Raw genomic sequence first — 17051 nt, 5'->3', positions numbered from 1 at the left:
CACGGTGAATCAGCGGATCTCTGATCAGAGCGTCACAGAGTGTCACAGAGAAAAAACTGCAAAAAAAAAAAAAAAAAAAAATGTTGCAAAAAGAGAGAAGAAACAGGAAATAAGGTTGAAAGTTTAAAACGGGGGGTTCCGGCCGAGGACTTCTGGCCAATTATTTTGGGCCCAAATTATGTTTTTTTGAGGCCGGCTCTGGCAGGGGGCGGGACTTCCAGCAACCAATAATTTTTGAGTGCCGTATTTTTCTTTGTCGCCAGATTGTCTTGGCATTTCTAATGAACTCCTGCCGTTATGCAGACACTATGTCCTAGAAAACAATGCAGAAATTTCAATTTTGGCTAAGAACAGCATAATCATAATTAAAAGACCACTGGGAATGCTTTACAAAAAAAAAATAAAAATAAAAAAATAAAAGATAATTAAAGTGGGACTTCAAGGGAAGTGTAGTGAGAGACAAAAATTCAGTTTATAGGACAACAAGGAGCATTACTGGAACATGCAGAGAGAAAAAAAAACACTTTAATGAAGAGAGCCAGAACAACTTGACAACTCAAAGGCAATATTTAATTAGCTTCAGACGACCGAGCTTACGTTAGAAAAAAAGCCAACCTCTATGCTCACTTCTCTCCTGTCAAGTACCCCGTTAACAAAACCTCCTCTGAGGCAGATGGATGGAGCAAAAACAGAGAGAGAGAGCAACAGATGGAGGCCAGCAAACTTAAAATGTAGGATAGAATAGACGAACAAGAAACGCTCAGCCAACTCAAGTTATTAGAATCATTTTGTTATGATTTTTAATGCTATTTAAGACAAGTCCAAAAATAAAATTAAACAGAAAAAAATATAACAGATTTGACACATTATCTCCCACTTTTGTTTAAATGGAATTTGTTTTGAAAACGAGGATATTTTAACCTTTGAATCATCAATATTTCTTGTTTTCATCTCTTCATTGAGTAAATTGTCTTTTTGTGAAAAGAATGAAACATTTACAGAAAACAGTAAATTCTGAGCCATCTGCAGTACATGGAGCGATTTGTTATGTCTGGATTCCGAGACCTTTGCCAGGTGGAGCAAATGCCAAAGTCAAAACATGCACAAGCATGCCACTACAATATTAGCAGAATGGGCGTGGATGCACCAGAATAAAGATCCTCTCCACCTCCTGGGATTGGGATTTGTAATTCTCTATTAAAAAAAACAGATGTGTGTTCAGGTCCACTTTCTGCTTATCATGTATATTTAAATATTCATATCAATAATTTATTTTCAATCGTGTGGGGTTAAAAAGATTCTTAAATGAGGCATTTTCTGACCCTCTACACATGTTTTTGCCCTGAGGCCTTCAAGAAATGTTTGATTATGACTGCAGTTTTCAGCCAAGATTTCCTTTTGGGAAAATGAAACCGATTCATCTTAACCTGAGCAGCACCAAACTCCTTGGTAATACCCACAAAAGAAACTCTCCGGTAATATTTTGGACACAATTGGCATGGATGCTTTCATTTGTTTCATTCCTAATTTTTTAAACTCACATTGTTGTTGATTAAAAACAGCTGACTCAGCAATTTCCTTAGGCTTCCATTCTGCCATTGACAGACTAAAACACAACAAAAATTATAAGTTAAGTCATGAAAACCAAACAGATTAAACACACATTTTTAGTGGAAATGATGTGGAAAAGTTGAGGTAAACTGTTTAATCTATGATTGGAATGGTAGCAGGTCGTTAAAGTCCCACTCCAACTTTATTTCTATCGATTGTTAATTGTTTCCAATGGTCCGTTAATTGTGAATATGCAGTTTTTAGCAATATTAAAAAAAAATCGTTTTTTTTAAAGACATGCTTTTTGTAGCTCAGCAGGAACTTATTGGAAATTCCCCTCTGGATTGTGGGCGGGACTGTTGGTGTGGAAGTAACCTAACGTATCCCAGCATCCCTTTGTTCACTTTCTCAACCACTAACTTTTTGCACCTCACAACCCCAAGCTAATATTAGCATAAAAAAGAAAAGGTGAGCAATATTGGAGCTATCCGGTTTTGAGCCAGATGGCAACTCAGACAAGTAAAATGACGGAAATTAATGAATGGACGTATTTGTAACACAGATGCTACGTCACAAACCAGAGCCTTGATCCACTATGATTTGAATACCCAAAAATGCAGTTTTGATCTAAAATTCTCTGTATACATAACAACAAAAATGCTAAAAGAACATGTTAAAAAGACAAAAAATACTATTTACATTGGAGTGGACTTTTGACTCATTGACTGAGAACTAGATGGAAAGTGTGTGACATCACCGATAGACAATGACTTACTTCCAGCTCCAATGAAATGACATTAATTAAATTGTTTTTTTCACAATTTAAATACCGCCACGAAATAAGCAGTAAGCAGTAAGCAACCACGTTCACCAATCAGGAGTGAGCAAGTCCACACTCCTGCTGCTTGAAAGGAGATTTTGGAAAATCTGTCACTCCAACGTTTTTATTGATTGTTTATTGATTGTCTAGTTTATAACCTAAATTGCTTGCAATAAAAAAAAAAATATGAAAAAAAATATTTATATATATAAAACGAGCAAGAATGGTTATTCTAAGAAATAAAGCAATAGTTGTTAATTTTTAAAAGAATTCCTTGGTTTCTTGGAACCAGCAGTCACTTCCTGTTTGAAACGCCAGGAGGAGTCCCTCAGTCCAGTTTTCATATACAGTCAATGATTTCACTCTCAATTATTCAAAAGGGTTTGCATTGAGTTGTGCAGCATTTTGTCAGAGTGTATCAGAGAGAAATCATTTTATTGAGAAAAGTATAATTGAGTGCACAAAGAGATGCAACATTTACAAGCTGTGACTTCAGAGAACATATAGATTAACTATTCAAGCAGTGGTCTAATGGGGCTCCTGCGAACACAAACGTCTAGTCTCATCATTATTGTGTGTTATCTCGACGGTGGGAGGCTCAATTTAGCACCATTTCACTCATGCTGTTTTAAAGTCTCACTTTAGTCAACACAATCACTTCATTTTTTTCTGTTACAGGATAAACAAAGAAGATTTTATGAGACAGTGTAGGCAATGTTATGAATTTGCTTATAGGCACAAATGTAAAGAAGGACATTGTTTCCTCGTTTATCATGAGTGATGATGAAAAAAATAACATGAGATAGGTGAAATAATCAAAGTAAAAGTCTTTATATCATAGACTGTAAAACTCCTCACTACAAACTTTGTATACACAAACATTTTCACTCTTTTTTTCTCTTGTTTAAACTCTAAAGAAGTCTTTAGAATGAAAAAAAATATCTGCAAAAGATAGAAGATTTATGTCGATTTTGTGAGTTGAATGCTTCTGTACATGAAACGAGGCACAGAGTAATGATCTACAGCCAATCAAGACACAGAACACACTCTTTTAGTGATTTTACGAAAAAACTGTAGTTTTAATGTTCTTTCTTCATGTTTTCCTAAAGTCCTGGTGGATTTCCAGTTGCAATTTGAACCACACGTCAACAGAGGATCTCATCATTATCATTTTAAAATTTAAAAACACAGCAATTACTATCAGTTCTAATCTCCACCGATTACATTTTTAAAGTCCCACTATGACAATTTTTTTATTTAAAAAACGTTCCCAGTAGTGTTTTAATTATGATTATGACGTTTTTAACCAAATTTCCACATCTTAAAAAGCCATTTTTCACGTTGACCTGAAGCCTCGGTTTCCAAAATCTCCTCTGAGGGGGCGTGGCTTTTGGAGCTGAGGTGAGCAGCTCGGTCCCAGACTGCTACATAAAAATGTCCAGCCGTATGGTTTTGATCTGGATGTCACCTCGGACGAGGAAGTATAGAGCTTCATGGACCGAGCTTTCATTGATTTACAATCCTTTACAAATGCGGTCAAATTCGCTTTTCCGTGGTCACATCAAGAAGCTCCATGGAGACTCGTGGAGATTTTCTGACATACTCAGTCCTGCTACTGTAAGTATTGTATGAAACTCAAATAAAGAAATCCAGTGATGGGAAAATGACTTCTTCTCTTCTCCAGCATCTGAGCTAGACACCCTAGCCGGGCCAGATGAGGGTTTAGTGCATGAGCAGCAGAGCTGTTGTGATGGAAAGAAGATCATTCATTCAAACAGAGTCTGTCCAAGACAGTTTGATTGACAGAGATTTAAAAGGAGAAAAACTTAGAAATGCAAAAACAAAATGATTTCTTGTTACATTTGTTCTCTTTCATAAGAAAAATGCCACAAATACATGTTTAAAACTCAAAAAACATGATTTTCATTGGATATTGGCTCAAGAGTTCTTCTGTTTATGTAACTCTGCACAGTGGACGATTTTGATTTTTCGTTGTACTTGAAGAACACGCCAGAAAACATCTCAGGAATGTGGTCGATTGAAGGATGAAACTACGCTGTCAGAGGATTTTCAGAGAAGCCTGACATGTAAGGAAGCACACACCTCACATTTCTGTTGTCTCTCTGTCAAGAAACCCTTCTCTGTCTTTTTCCACAGGATTCCAACAAAATTCAAGAGGACTCTCACCAGCTTTGACAAATGTTTAGCTTCACAGCCTCAGATTTGAAATGTTTGTCTCTCAGCAGAGGCCTCAAAAATGTCACAGATTTCTGACCCTACTTCTCTCTAATCCCTCTAAGACTCTGCAGTCATCTCTGTTGTGTTTTCAGAGCGATGGGTAAAAACTTTGCACTTAAAGGTTTTCTATTTGCAGACAACCCAACAGCCCTTAATACCTAGTGTTGCAATCATTTCAGAAAAGATTGAAGATCATTTTATTGGTTGTAACATGTTTTACATTAACCTAACATCACTTGTCAAACATTCCACACTTATGCATGAATGTATTGACCCTTGTAGTGCCAATAACTGTAGAGATTGCTGATTTTAATTAACTGTAATTGGATGGATTGCCATGAAATCCAGTAAACATGCATTTCCTTGTCGTGCCAAACTGACGATCCCAACCGCATCCATTTAACATGTACTGTAGTTTTGCCCAACCGAATCTACCACCAGTATATTCCAATTAGCTCAGCTGTATTTCATCTTAAATGAGATGAATTTACACCCTGTGGGTTGTCCAGTGATGGATAATTTCCTCCCTGTTGCAGTCATGCTGAATTATTGTCATGGCATGTCATTTCTATTAACGGAGTGCATGTGCTGTACGCTTCAGAGTTTTTTTTTTCTTTTTTTGGAGTGATGGAAATGCAGAAGTGGAACCTAGTCTCTGTAATTTGTGATGGCAATTATAGCAAGCTGTTACCCGGTGCAAATCAAAGTATTGCAGATGTTCTGCATAAGCAGCAACTTCAGATCGGTTTAATCCAAACACTGAATTTTTACTCCTTAGATTTATTATTTTTTCTTGCAACCAAGCCTACTTAACCTCCTGTCTACAGTTCATTTTAAATACAAGCAGATGTAATCCACACACAGGTTTATGGAGTGATTTAAACAGAAAAATCGCTTGACTCTTTGCGTTTTCTATTCAATTTCTTCTTTTTCTCCATGTCTGTAAGAGGATGATCCTAAATCTCAACACTGAAAGCTCCAACAGGATTATTCAGTGTTGCCTCTTTGTTCACGAGAATGAATTTAGGATAAAATTCAAACATTTTAGAGAAATTATTTTAGAAACAATATTTTTTGTTTTTGTCCTGACCATTTCGTTAATTATAAAATCACAAGTTTTCCCAGTCTCTGTGTGTAGGGTTTTATTTTGAAAATTGAAGAAAATGAATTATTATCCAATATTTCTGAGTGTTTTAAATTAAACCAGCTTTCTTTAAATTTACAAAATGTGTTTGTGTGCTGGGTTTTCAATGAGTTATGATTTTTTTTTTAATTATGATTGCTTTTTCTACTTTTTTTCTGAGTGTTATTTTTTATTTTATTGTGCTTTGAGATGCAGGAAAAGTGCTATAAAAATAAAGCTGAATTTGAATTTGAAAATACAAATTTCATGATTTTTAGTAATAAAATAAATGCATTTAATTTAGTTAATGAAAAGCTTAGTATTGATGGTATTTTATTGACCAAATTACTCAAAACAAAGTTCTTGACTTAGTTAAAGTTAATTTGGAAAAATCATACTCAGAATATTTGTAAAGAAGTGACGAAATCAGTTGGTATTTTGAAAAAAAAATCAATCTTCAATAAACACATCTTGAATGGTGAATCTGTATTGCCTTTTAATTTATCCACATATTATCTATTGTAATATAATTTGGAGTAATAAGTGTACAAAATATCTTATATTACTATATTATATTATATATATATATATTTATATTATATATATTAATTATATATATATATATAATTATTATATTATTAAATTATATTATTATATTATTATTATTATATTATTAAATTATATTATTATTATTAAACAAAAGATTCTTGCATATTGTTGGTTATTCAAAAAAACTGTCACTATTTATAAAAATAAAAAAAAACGTAAAATATTAACAATATTTAATGTGAATTCCAGCAACTATAATCTCAAAGATTTCACTGGAAATATTTTTAGAAATTTTATTTTGTAGTTATTTTGTCCTATTTGAGGCTAGAGGGGCTAATCATCATTTTGTAAGTTATAAGATAACACGTTTTCCCAGACTGTGTTCATTAGGGTTTTATTTTGATAAATGAGGCAAATGAAGAATTATCCAATATTTCTGAGTTCTTAAACCAACCTTATTTAAATGTACAAAAATCAATTATATTTAGTAATTAAAAAATGAATTTAATTTAGTTAGTCAAAAACTTTGTATTTATGGCATGTTTATTAACAAAGTTACTCAAAATTTCCTGTTAGTGACTGTTGATCAAAAGTTAGTCACACTCCGAATATTAGTAAAAACGTGATGAAATCAGTTGGTATTTTAAAACAAAATCTGCTCTTCTATAAACAGCTACAGTTTAATTTATACACACTAGTGTAATATAATTTGAGGTAATATGTGTACAACATATCTGAATAAGATAAAAAAAGATTATTACATATCATTAGCTATTCAAATAAACTATCTCCTTTTATTTCTAAAAATGTAAAATATTAACAATATTTCATGTATATTCCTATTGTATCTGTTTCTTCATGGTTAAGTAGCGGTCAAATGTTTTACTGACATTGTTTACTAGTTTTTTATGTATTCTTCCAACTTTCATGCTTATCCAACAAGACTCTGTGATGATTTATAACTTCCTTAATGTAGAACTACCATCATTCAAAATACACTAAAGTTCAGAAGAATAATCTAAAATGTACTCTTCTTCGTTTGAGAAATTTAAAACACTATTAAAGTTAAGCTTACTTTTATAAATTATAAAAAAAAGAGGAGAAAAATGTGTAAATGAGCTGAAATATTTTCATTTTGCTTATGTTGATTTCTGTTGCAGAGTTATGATTAGGGGGAGGTGCTTGTAAAAGAGGTCTTCACGCTCTCTCCTGCACAGATTTATTTCAGATATTTATAAATATGATTGTGTTTTATGTATGTGCAAATAAAGACATAAAACTTGAAATTGTGTGGATTCTCTGAGAAATTCAGCTTTTTGCCTAAACTTCACCATAACTGTGTTTGGTCCATTGACTGTATATGAGAACTGAAGCCTGTGTGATGTCACCAGTAAAAAAAGATTTATTTATTTATTTATCAAAATGAAGTCAATTTAAGTCGCAATTATCATTTTTGTAATATGGACGTTGGAGACAAATAACATCAATCAAATGGTGATTGGTTTAAGTCAATGTTTCTGTGGTAACCCCTCCAGCCAATCAGGACTTTACAGAAGTCATATTTAAATGTGTTCTTTTTGTTTTAGTTTTAGGATAAATTACTTGTGAGGCTTTCAATTCTAAAACTAAGAGATGAAAAATTATTTTTAACAAAAAATAAATACAATTCTTAGCCTATTAGAAAGAAAGTGTAAGATTTTGGTCCAGGTTTGAGCTTTAGGTACACAATAAATAATGCAAAAATCTGAGCATATGTGGTTTGATAATTATGCGTGTCTCCTGATTTCTCCCCTGGTCTAATATTGAGCCTGTAATCATCACTATATTTATCAGATGCAAATGAGCACATATATGGGTAAAGCATCACTCACTACAATTAACTTGTGCATAATTATCATCTCAATGTACTCCCCCTCAACTCCTCCAAACATTTCTTTATGTTTTAGTTTGACGTCTGACAGCTTTTTTTAATTGTTATTATTTTGAAAGCATGATGCTTCAAATGTCTTTTTTTAGACTGTATATAATTGCAGATGTTGAATCTTAAATATGGCAGTGAAGTCAACTTCCCCATGTGGTGGAAATTAACTTTATTGAAGAGTTAGAGTTGTGACAGATAAACATATGTGGTGATTCTTGGGATTTATAATTAAAGGAATGTGTGACAGGTAAAAATAATGTTTGTTAGAATGGAAACCAGAACATTCATGTAAATGATGCTGCGGAAGGAAATATATATCGTTACTCACATAAAGTCTTTCTTAGATGAAAGCTATTTAAAATTCCCTTTGGCCAACCACTTTTATGTTTGTGTTTTTTTATAATCAAGACTATAAACCTCATCAGTTCTAAAGCTTTAAGAACCAAATTCAATTAATATTTGATCTATTTTCAAAAAGGTCCCAATGAATTATGAATTTGCCGTTATTAGCCAAAATCCAAAAAACTGTGTTGTTTTCAAGAACGCAGTTTCTGCACTGTGGCGCGGGGCAACCCCACATCCCATCACCCACTGCTGACCACAGTGTTTCTGTGTCTCTGTGCCTGAGCTTGAAGGCTCACTGTATTAACCAGAGGGGGAAAATAAAAGTAGGAGACCATTTTCCTTTTTCTTTAATGTGTCAATGAGGCCCGAGCCGGCGGCCTCTGCACCCCGCAGCGGCTCTCTGTCTGTCGCCATATTGAGTGAGTGAGCTCCACCGCGGGAGCGAAAGCGGCCGATCTGTCCAGAGTGTATCCCGCCTTCGCCCCAAAGTAGCCAGATAAGCTCTGCAAACCTGCGGCTCCATGAAATAGATGAAAGTTCAGGACAAAAACGCTCGCTTTGGACTGGTATTCTACCCGCTGCTCGAGTCATGTGCCCAAAGCTGAGATCCTGATAGGCCGACAAAGCAACCTGTAAAACTTCAGATATTTAAATTTTTGCCATGCCGCCCAATTCACGGCTCGTCGCTCAAATCGTGTCCCGGGACTTTAGATTGCCTCATGTCGCGTCTGTTCCAATGACTCATCAGTAGAACTGGCTGCCTTCGAATCGCGTTTGGTGTGGACGCGGTATTTTGTTGCTCTCTGACCTCAGGCTCACACTGCATCCGGTCTGCAGACGCCAGTCTTTACGTAACTCTACAGAGCCTTAGAGATCAACTCGTCTTACTTTTGGGTAGGAAAAGGAGCTTGCCAAAATAACTCATATATCAAAAAATGATTCCTTATTGTGTCAAAGGTAATATGTCATCATATATGTGATGCAGTTTACTCTAAAAGGCTTATGGATATCATGATATAGGCCCTTTAATTTTCCTAACATAGGTCCTCCATCATTAGAAAAAAGCTAAATGAACATGCTAAAAACACCATATTCATTGGAGTGGGTCTCTAAAAGCAAATTGCTGACTGCTTTTAGCTTCTCTGCAGAGCAGACCGCCCTCAGCAGTGTCAGGAAAAAGGTGGGTCTCCTCTAAGTTCAATTTCCTAACAGCCTATTACTCACCCCTACAATTAGCAGTATCCTCTAAGTGGAAAGTTTCAAACAGCATTTGAGAAAAGATCAAAAAAAAAAAAAATCCTCAGACTCCAAACTGTTAACATTGAAGTGTCGCGACCTTCCTCAGAGCAGCATGGCAGCATGCAGGCAGCGATGCACAAATGTGAACTCTCTCCTCAGCATCACATGAACTGCCCAACTGTGGTCTGCTCCCACTCTGGCCTTTCCAGAACGCATGTTGCAAGCGTCGGTGGCAGCCTGCCGAGCCCAAAGACACAACCTCTTGGCAGTCTCTTTTTCCATTCCTGCAGTTTTTAAGCCCTGCACCCTCGTAAGGCCACAAACTGCTACGACCTCTCTCTGCGTTATGAGGACTCCAAGCTGGCTGAGGTGGAAGCGTTTGACAGCAAAGGGCTGTTCATTCAGAGCAACTTTAACCCCATATTTATTTTAGGATTTTATTTCACAACACACTTTGCATGAATAAAACAGATACACACATTCAACAAACCTCTAAATAGAATCTGACCGAGTGATGTTGGCACAAATGTGAAACAGATACTGAAACGTTGGGAGAGACTGGTTTGACCACAAGTTTGACAAATGTAAAGTCAAAGTTTCAGTGTTAAGTCAATGTACAGACGCGATCTAAGGTCCAGCAGGTAGAAAAAAATACAATATGGCTGCTCGATGCAAGAGTTTTTGTCCTCCATTTTCTCAACACGCTAAACACAACCGCGAGGTTGCTGAGGCTGTTACAGCTGTTGGGTGAAGGCGAGATACAAGAGCTGGAGCGATCAAGCCCACTAACAGTAGCTAGGCGCTCAGTGGGCAGTGTGGCGAGCTAGTCCAGCAGAACTAGCGAGGGGGCGGACCTCACTATGCTGGTCCACGGGTGGCAGAAGGTGTCGTTGTGGCGGGCACAACTGCTCCAGCTCCATGGGGTTATGACGTTTTTCCTATTTTCCTTTATTTTTTTGTTCTTTTTTTTTCTAACCCCGTTTTGTCGTTTTTAAGGTCACAGGGCCACTAGAGGCTAACCTTGCCACTTGTGGGAGAATGTAGAGTTTACCTGGACAGGTTACCAGTCTGTCGCAGGGCTACAATCCCACACCTATACAAACTTGCATTCACACCTAGGGACAATTCAGAACCAATTTACCTATGAAGCATGTTTTTGGCCCGTGGTCTCTCATTGGTGACTCTGTTTCAGGGTCCCCCAGTCGGGACTTGAACCTGGGGTCCTCTCGTGGTGAGGCAAGAGCCATTGCACAACTGTGCAGCCGATCAAAAAATCAATAAAAAGATCCTCCAGTTTGATTTTTATTTTCCCATCTTGGGTTAATGCAAGACAGATATTCTCCTAACTGAACCACAGATAGATGGAGGTAACGTTTACAGTACACCATACCGGGAGAGACTCTGAATGATCTGGTGAACACAGACATGGTAACATGTCTGTGGCGCGAATCATGTCCAGCATGAATGCAGCTTTACAATTCATTAACTCAATTCTCGATGCTTGGACTTTCCGGTTTAATCCTTAAGCACCAAAGCTTTCGCTCCAATGTTTACACTTCTACCATAACTGTTCAATCATTTATGCATTTAAGATAATTCCAGTGGATTCTGAAGTAAAAAGCAGCCTTCACAGGATATAATAACATAAATCAGCTGATTATTGTGGAGAAAAGCGAATTTGAACCATCATACAACTCTTGACGTTAGCCATGTGTTGCAGAATGGTGCAAAGTCAATACGAAAAGCTGTTTTTCACCACATCAGAATCAGCAGATTCATGTTGATCGCAAAAATGATTAAAGACTTATAAGGCAGGTCAAAGTCACCGGTGTTAAACGGGTTAAGTAGGCATTAATAAAACCTCTAACCAGAACGATTTCACGTGTTTTGCTTTTTTGTAGGATTTTAGAAATGTGCCTAAAATCAATCCTAGATTTCTTTAAAAAAAAAAAAAGTTATTGAGTTGTAGTGGTCCAACAATGATTTTACAGAGTTATCTACATGTTCAAATAACTGAATGAAAGGTCAATGAAGTGATCTAGTTTGTCAGATCTATTGAAGAATTTTAAAAATGAAGACTGTCGAGATATACTAAAAAAGAAATCCCACAATGCCACTGACAGAGTTTGTATTTAACACATGATCTCCAGTCAATACAAACTTCCCAGAAGGCTGTTGGTCAGGGGAATCAAGCTTCTTTCCAATCTGGCATCAACAGTTGCTGGTGTGTTTGGGCAGTATTAGCATGTTCCAAAGCAAAGAGTGGAGAGCTTTTCACTGATTAGATCAGACAGACGCAGCCACACAAACAGAAGGACGGGGACAAAAGAGGAGGAAAAAAAATGTGTGTTTCCAGCTTTGTTTGTTTTATGTGATAGTCCTCAGAACCGATCAATTAGTACGAACTCGAGAGCGATAATAGATGGGGGCAAAAAAGCCAAATTCATGCATGATGTTCAAGTGGAATAATGGAATCTTTAGATAAAGAAGTGGAGCTCAACGAGAAAATACATTTTTTAATGACTTTTTCAAATCAGATTTTCAGTTTGATTATTGCAAAAATGACAAATATTTTGAGTCAAAAAGCAAAAAACTAGACATGCTTGAACTAGATGGTATATAAACTGATTAATACTGCTAATTTCTAGTCAATGGATAACTCTGGATTTAGATGGTCAAACAGGACTGAGAGATCTAGGTAAAATTAAATATATTATGTGTATGTATCCCTACCTGTAATCTCATTCTTATTGTAATTTTCTAATTTAATACTTGCCTTGATAATGATTGTAAGCCTCACTGCGAAGCTCCAGGTTAAAGTTTCCTAAATGTTAATGACAGTTGGTCTTTTTCAAAGCAGTATAGAAAAGGTCAACAACTCCATCTACATTTTCCATCTGTTTCTATGAAAAGCTGAGTTAAAATCTGTCCAGGAGAAGAAGTTCTGCCCTCAACCCAACAACTCCAGTTAAGTTACGTCAGCCATGAGAAAACATATCTGTTGTCACATTTGTGTGCATTGCAGTGACAGAATTTTTCATCTGTGTCTTTGGTGCTGATGATTACATAAATGGATGCAGATGCGAGTCCACTGTGGCTGTCAGATGGTTGGGAATTCAAATCCCAAACAGATGGGCCAACTTGGCCGTAGAAATGGAGGAAGAATATATCTCATGTTCATTAAAAAGTGTCCATAGGCAAGTTTGTTTAAATCAATCTGTGCATTTTTTTTTTATGTGAGTAGTTCAACCAGAGTTCTTTTGCCCCAATAATCCTGAACAAAGTTTCAGTCTGAATATGTGCAAGTCCAGGACCAGGAACCGCTCTTGGACCCATCTTTCGAGGTGGTCTTGGTTCGTTTCCAATCGAACTGAACTTTTCGCTCTGAGATTCCTGTCTTAAAGGAAAGTGGTCCGAGAGCTAAATAGCGAGCTCAAAACAGCGACCGTAGCCGGTTATTAGAGGACAAACGTTGAGTGGTGGTGAAACAAAACTCATTAACATCAGGCTCATTGAAACAACTTTTGAGGTGATACACATTGCCTCTCACACCATTTTCCCCACAATTTATCACAAATACTTATGACCGTACCTTGTGGGCGCAGCATCCTCAGTAACCACCTTGCATCATGCCTCCACCGTACCAAAGCTGCAGTAAAAGAGTCAAACACCTTCATACAGACGTTCAGAATTGATCAGCAAAATAAAAAGTTTGAAGAAGTGAAAAATCCTCACGAAACCACAGCAACTCCATCTTTCTCTGTTTGTTTAGACCCGCCTCTGTAACTGCTCGCCAATGATTGAAGAGATCTTTGGTCACATGGTTTTGTTTACAATCTTTGGACCGAAACAAAAATCTCCAGTAGACGCCAGCATGAATACTAAGTAATCACAAGATTTAGGATTCCGTCCGGGACAAATTAAGTGGACCCGATTCGAAACAAATCTTTTTCCAATCTGAATACACCCTAAGGTAGGGGTCTCAAACTGGTGGCCCACGGGCCAAGACAATTGTTTTGCGGCCCCCGCCTTAATGTGAAAGTTCAATGTCTACTTAGCTATATCTTCTGCATATCCACGCTTCTTTGATGATAGCTTTGTGGTTGCTTTGTGATGTTTCTGCTTACTTTATACTTAAAACTTTGCATTCGCTATCGTTGTTGAATCAGAAAAGTCCTTAGCAACAGCTGCTAGCATCGTTAGCTCCTGTCATTTCACAGAAACAGAAGATAATGTGTAGATAAAGTCCATGGGAATGAACTAATGTTCAATAAACTTGTTCAGTAGACATAAACAAAGGACCAAAGATATAGACAGTGGATGCAAAAGCATATTTTTGCCACAAATGGAACCCCGTACTGCCCAGGCTCCACCTTCAGTGGCGCCAATGTAAACTGAGTTTGAGGCGTTAAACTGTCATTAAGGCCACTCCATGGAGCAAGAAACTAAATTTTAGCCAAAAAATGATTTCTTTTTTATGTTTGTTGTAATTCATTTATTAATAAATTAGAGCTGAGAGACTCAAAAAAAACAAAAAAAAATGCATGTTGAAGACTATACTTATTAGCCCCTTCTGGATCAAAATGGTCGATGTGGGTTTGATCACAGTGAAATCACATCATCTTGATCGTGAGGAGGTGGATGCTACCCTACAGTAAGAAATAGACGTTTGAGGTGAAGCTCATTAGTATTTTCATGTGGTAACATGCTCGTGTTGTGCAATATAAATGATAATAAATTTGCCAAGTCTGACAGAAAGTAACAGTATGTTAAATTTAAGTCAAATTACATCAAAACAAATCTGGATGGTTGTTTTTTTCATGTGTAGCATGATTGAAGAAGCAGTTTGTTTTCTCTAAAGTAACACTTAACTGTTCAAATTGATGAACCTCCCTCCAGCAGGAAAACAAAAGGGAGTTTTTTTTTCTTTTTTGGGTGGGGGGGCTGTAATTACCTGTGGGCTTTTCTTCCCTTTGATTATGTAGGAAAACTAATCCTAGAGAGCTGAGACTGAAACACAACCAAAAAAAGATTCAAGGAATACATCCACACACAGTTTAGCAGTTCAGTCCATGCACAAACGCACACACTGAAAGTGAAAGTCTCACAAACAAGAACAAACACAGAGCAGCACACCAACACAAAAGCCCAGAAGCCCACAGCTTAATTGAACTTTCCCACCGATCCTCTAACCGTCGTTTTCTCCGTTCTTAATCAGCAGAGAGTAAAAGGTGGAAAAGGGAGAAAAAAAGGAAGAGAAAGTGAAAAACCAGAGGAGTACGGAGGAGTGGAGGTGTTCGATAGGTAATCAAATCTGTGGAGGAAACAAACGGAGAGGAAAATGAGCTTTTTCAAAAACAAGATATATGAAGATAAATGGGAGTGATGGAAAATGTATATAGTTACAAAAAATAAAAAAAACACAGCTGTGGAGCAAATTGGACACATTTTATGAGAAGCTAAAGTAAATGGTATTTAAAAATGACCAAGATATGATTCATTATTTTTTTCTCAATTTGTGAAACAAAATAATTTTAAAAATAAAATCATGATTTGATGTTTTTTTTTCCATCAACTGAACTCTTTTGTTAATGTTTTGGGGAGGATTTGATGAATTCAGTTTAAGTTTAAATTAGTTTATTCACAAACTTTAAAGAAAGTTTTACATAACCTACTGTATTTTCTGCACTATAAAGTGTGTTGAATAAAGACAAACGGGTCTGAGTTAATAAGTCTGTCCGAGTGTATCAACTGTTCAGAGTAACTCTATTATACGTTACATTCAAGCTACTGTTGGCTAACGGCATAGTAGAAGCCTTAGATGTGTATTCTAAATACCTATAACTCCCAACCTTGTTTGTAACACATAAGAAAACTACGGTCAAAGCAACACTCAAAGCAATAACATTTTCAGGTCACGACAACAATTAAAATAGCAAAACAAATAACAACAATATAGCAGCAATACATTTTTAAATTCTAGAAAGCAAAATCTAAAAAAAATATATAAATAAATTGGAAAACAAAAGTAAGTATTATGAGACATAGCTGATTAGATGATGATATCACTTCATGTCTAATAAGTTTCTGTTGGAGTGATGGATGAATGTCATCATCCAATCAGAGATGCCCCAACATGTTTGATTCCTTTTTCTTTTTACATTTTAATTTCTGGATTATCTGTTTTGAAAAAAGTAATGCTGTTATATATTTGCTTTGCTTTTTTTTTTTTTTTATCGAAAACAGACTGATACTCTAAGAACAAGAATGACTATTCCCTTAAGTTTGTCAGTAAAAAAAAAACAAAAAAACAGACAGCGCTACATGTTAATCGTGTTAATGTATTTACAATAACACTTAACCAAACATTTTGACAGATCACTGAGTACCTCTCAAAATCGCTTCAACACCAGAAAACTCAGACAACCTTGGACACACTGGTCATTTTTGGGCTAAAAAACAAAAGCTTTTAAGTACAAATTCTTGTGCAAAAAATACTGTAAGGCTTAAAAGTACATTACAAATTATATTAAATGTTAGAAGTCTAGACTGAACATAAAAAATGTGGTGTTTCAATGGAAAAAGAAGAAGAAAATCAGGTCAAAATAGAAACTTTTTGCCTCGTTAGAACGCTGCTTTATTAACATTCTGAACTATATTCTCCCAAAGCTACACACCAACAAGACTCTCAAGGAAATGTGGATTGTTTGGACCTATTTTCTTCCTTTCCTGTGGTGGTCTCTCTGTGTTCCCCCAGGGGGGGCCTGGGGGTTCTCTCTGGCACTATGTCACATAATGACCATGACTACCAAACTCCAGCTTCCACTCTCTCATTCTCAATAAAAACTTGAATTTCTTGGATTTGGTTTTTCTAAACTGACAAACAGCAGCGTACTGATGCAAAGCACTAAACTTCAATTTAAGTGGAAATCACGATAAAAAATTCACTGAGAACACAACCCCATATTAAAGATCATAAGTAGATATATTAAATCAGAAACTTGTCAGAATTTATTGCCATTACAAGTAACTTCCTATTGTTGAAGTGAGCAAACGGCATCATTCGATCAGTGACATCCCATTACTACTTTCTGGTTTGTTATTTTGTTTAATTTTTTAAGATTTCATTTTTGTTCCCTTTTTATTTTGTTTCACTTTTGAGGGAATTATATTTTGTTTTTTGGAACTACTTTTTGGTTTCTGGATTTTTTTTTTTTTAATTTTTTTATTCATTTAATAAAATGAAAAACATACAATTTAACCTT

The sequence above is a fragment of the Oryzias melastigma genome, linkage group LG9 (genome assembly GCF_002922805.2).
Source record: "Oryzias melastigma strain HK-1 linkage group LG9, ASM292280v2, whole genome shotgun sequence".
Lineage (NCBI taxonomy): Eukaryota > Metazoa > Chordata > Actinopteri > Beloniformes > Adrianichthyidae > Oryzias > Oryzias melastigma.
The sequence above is the reverse complement of the archived record's forward strand: the minus strand, read 5'-3'. Positions refer to the sequence as shown.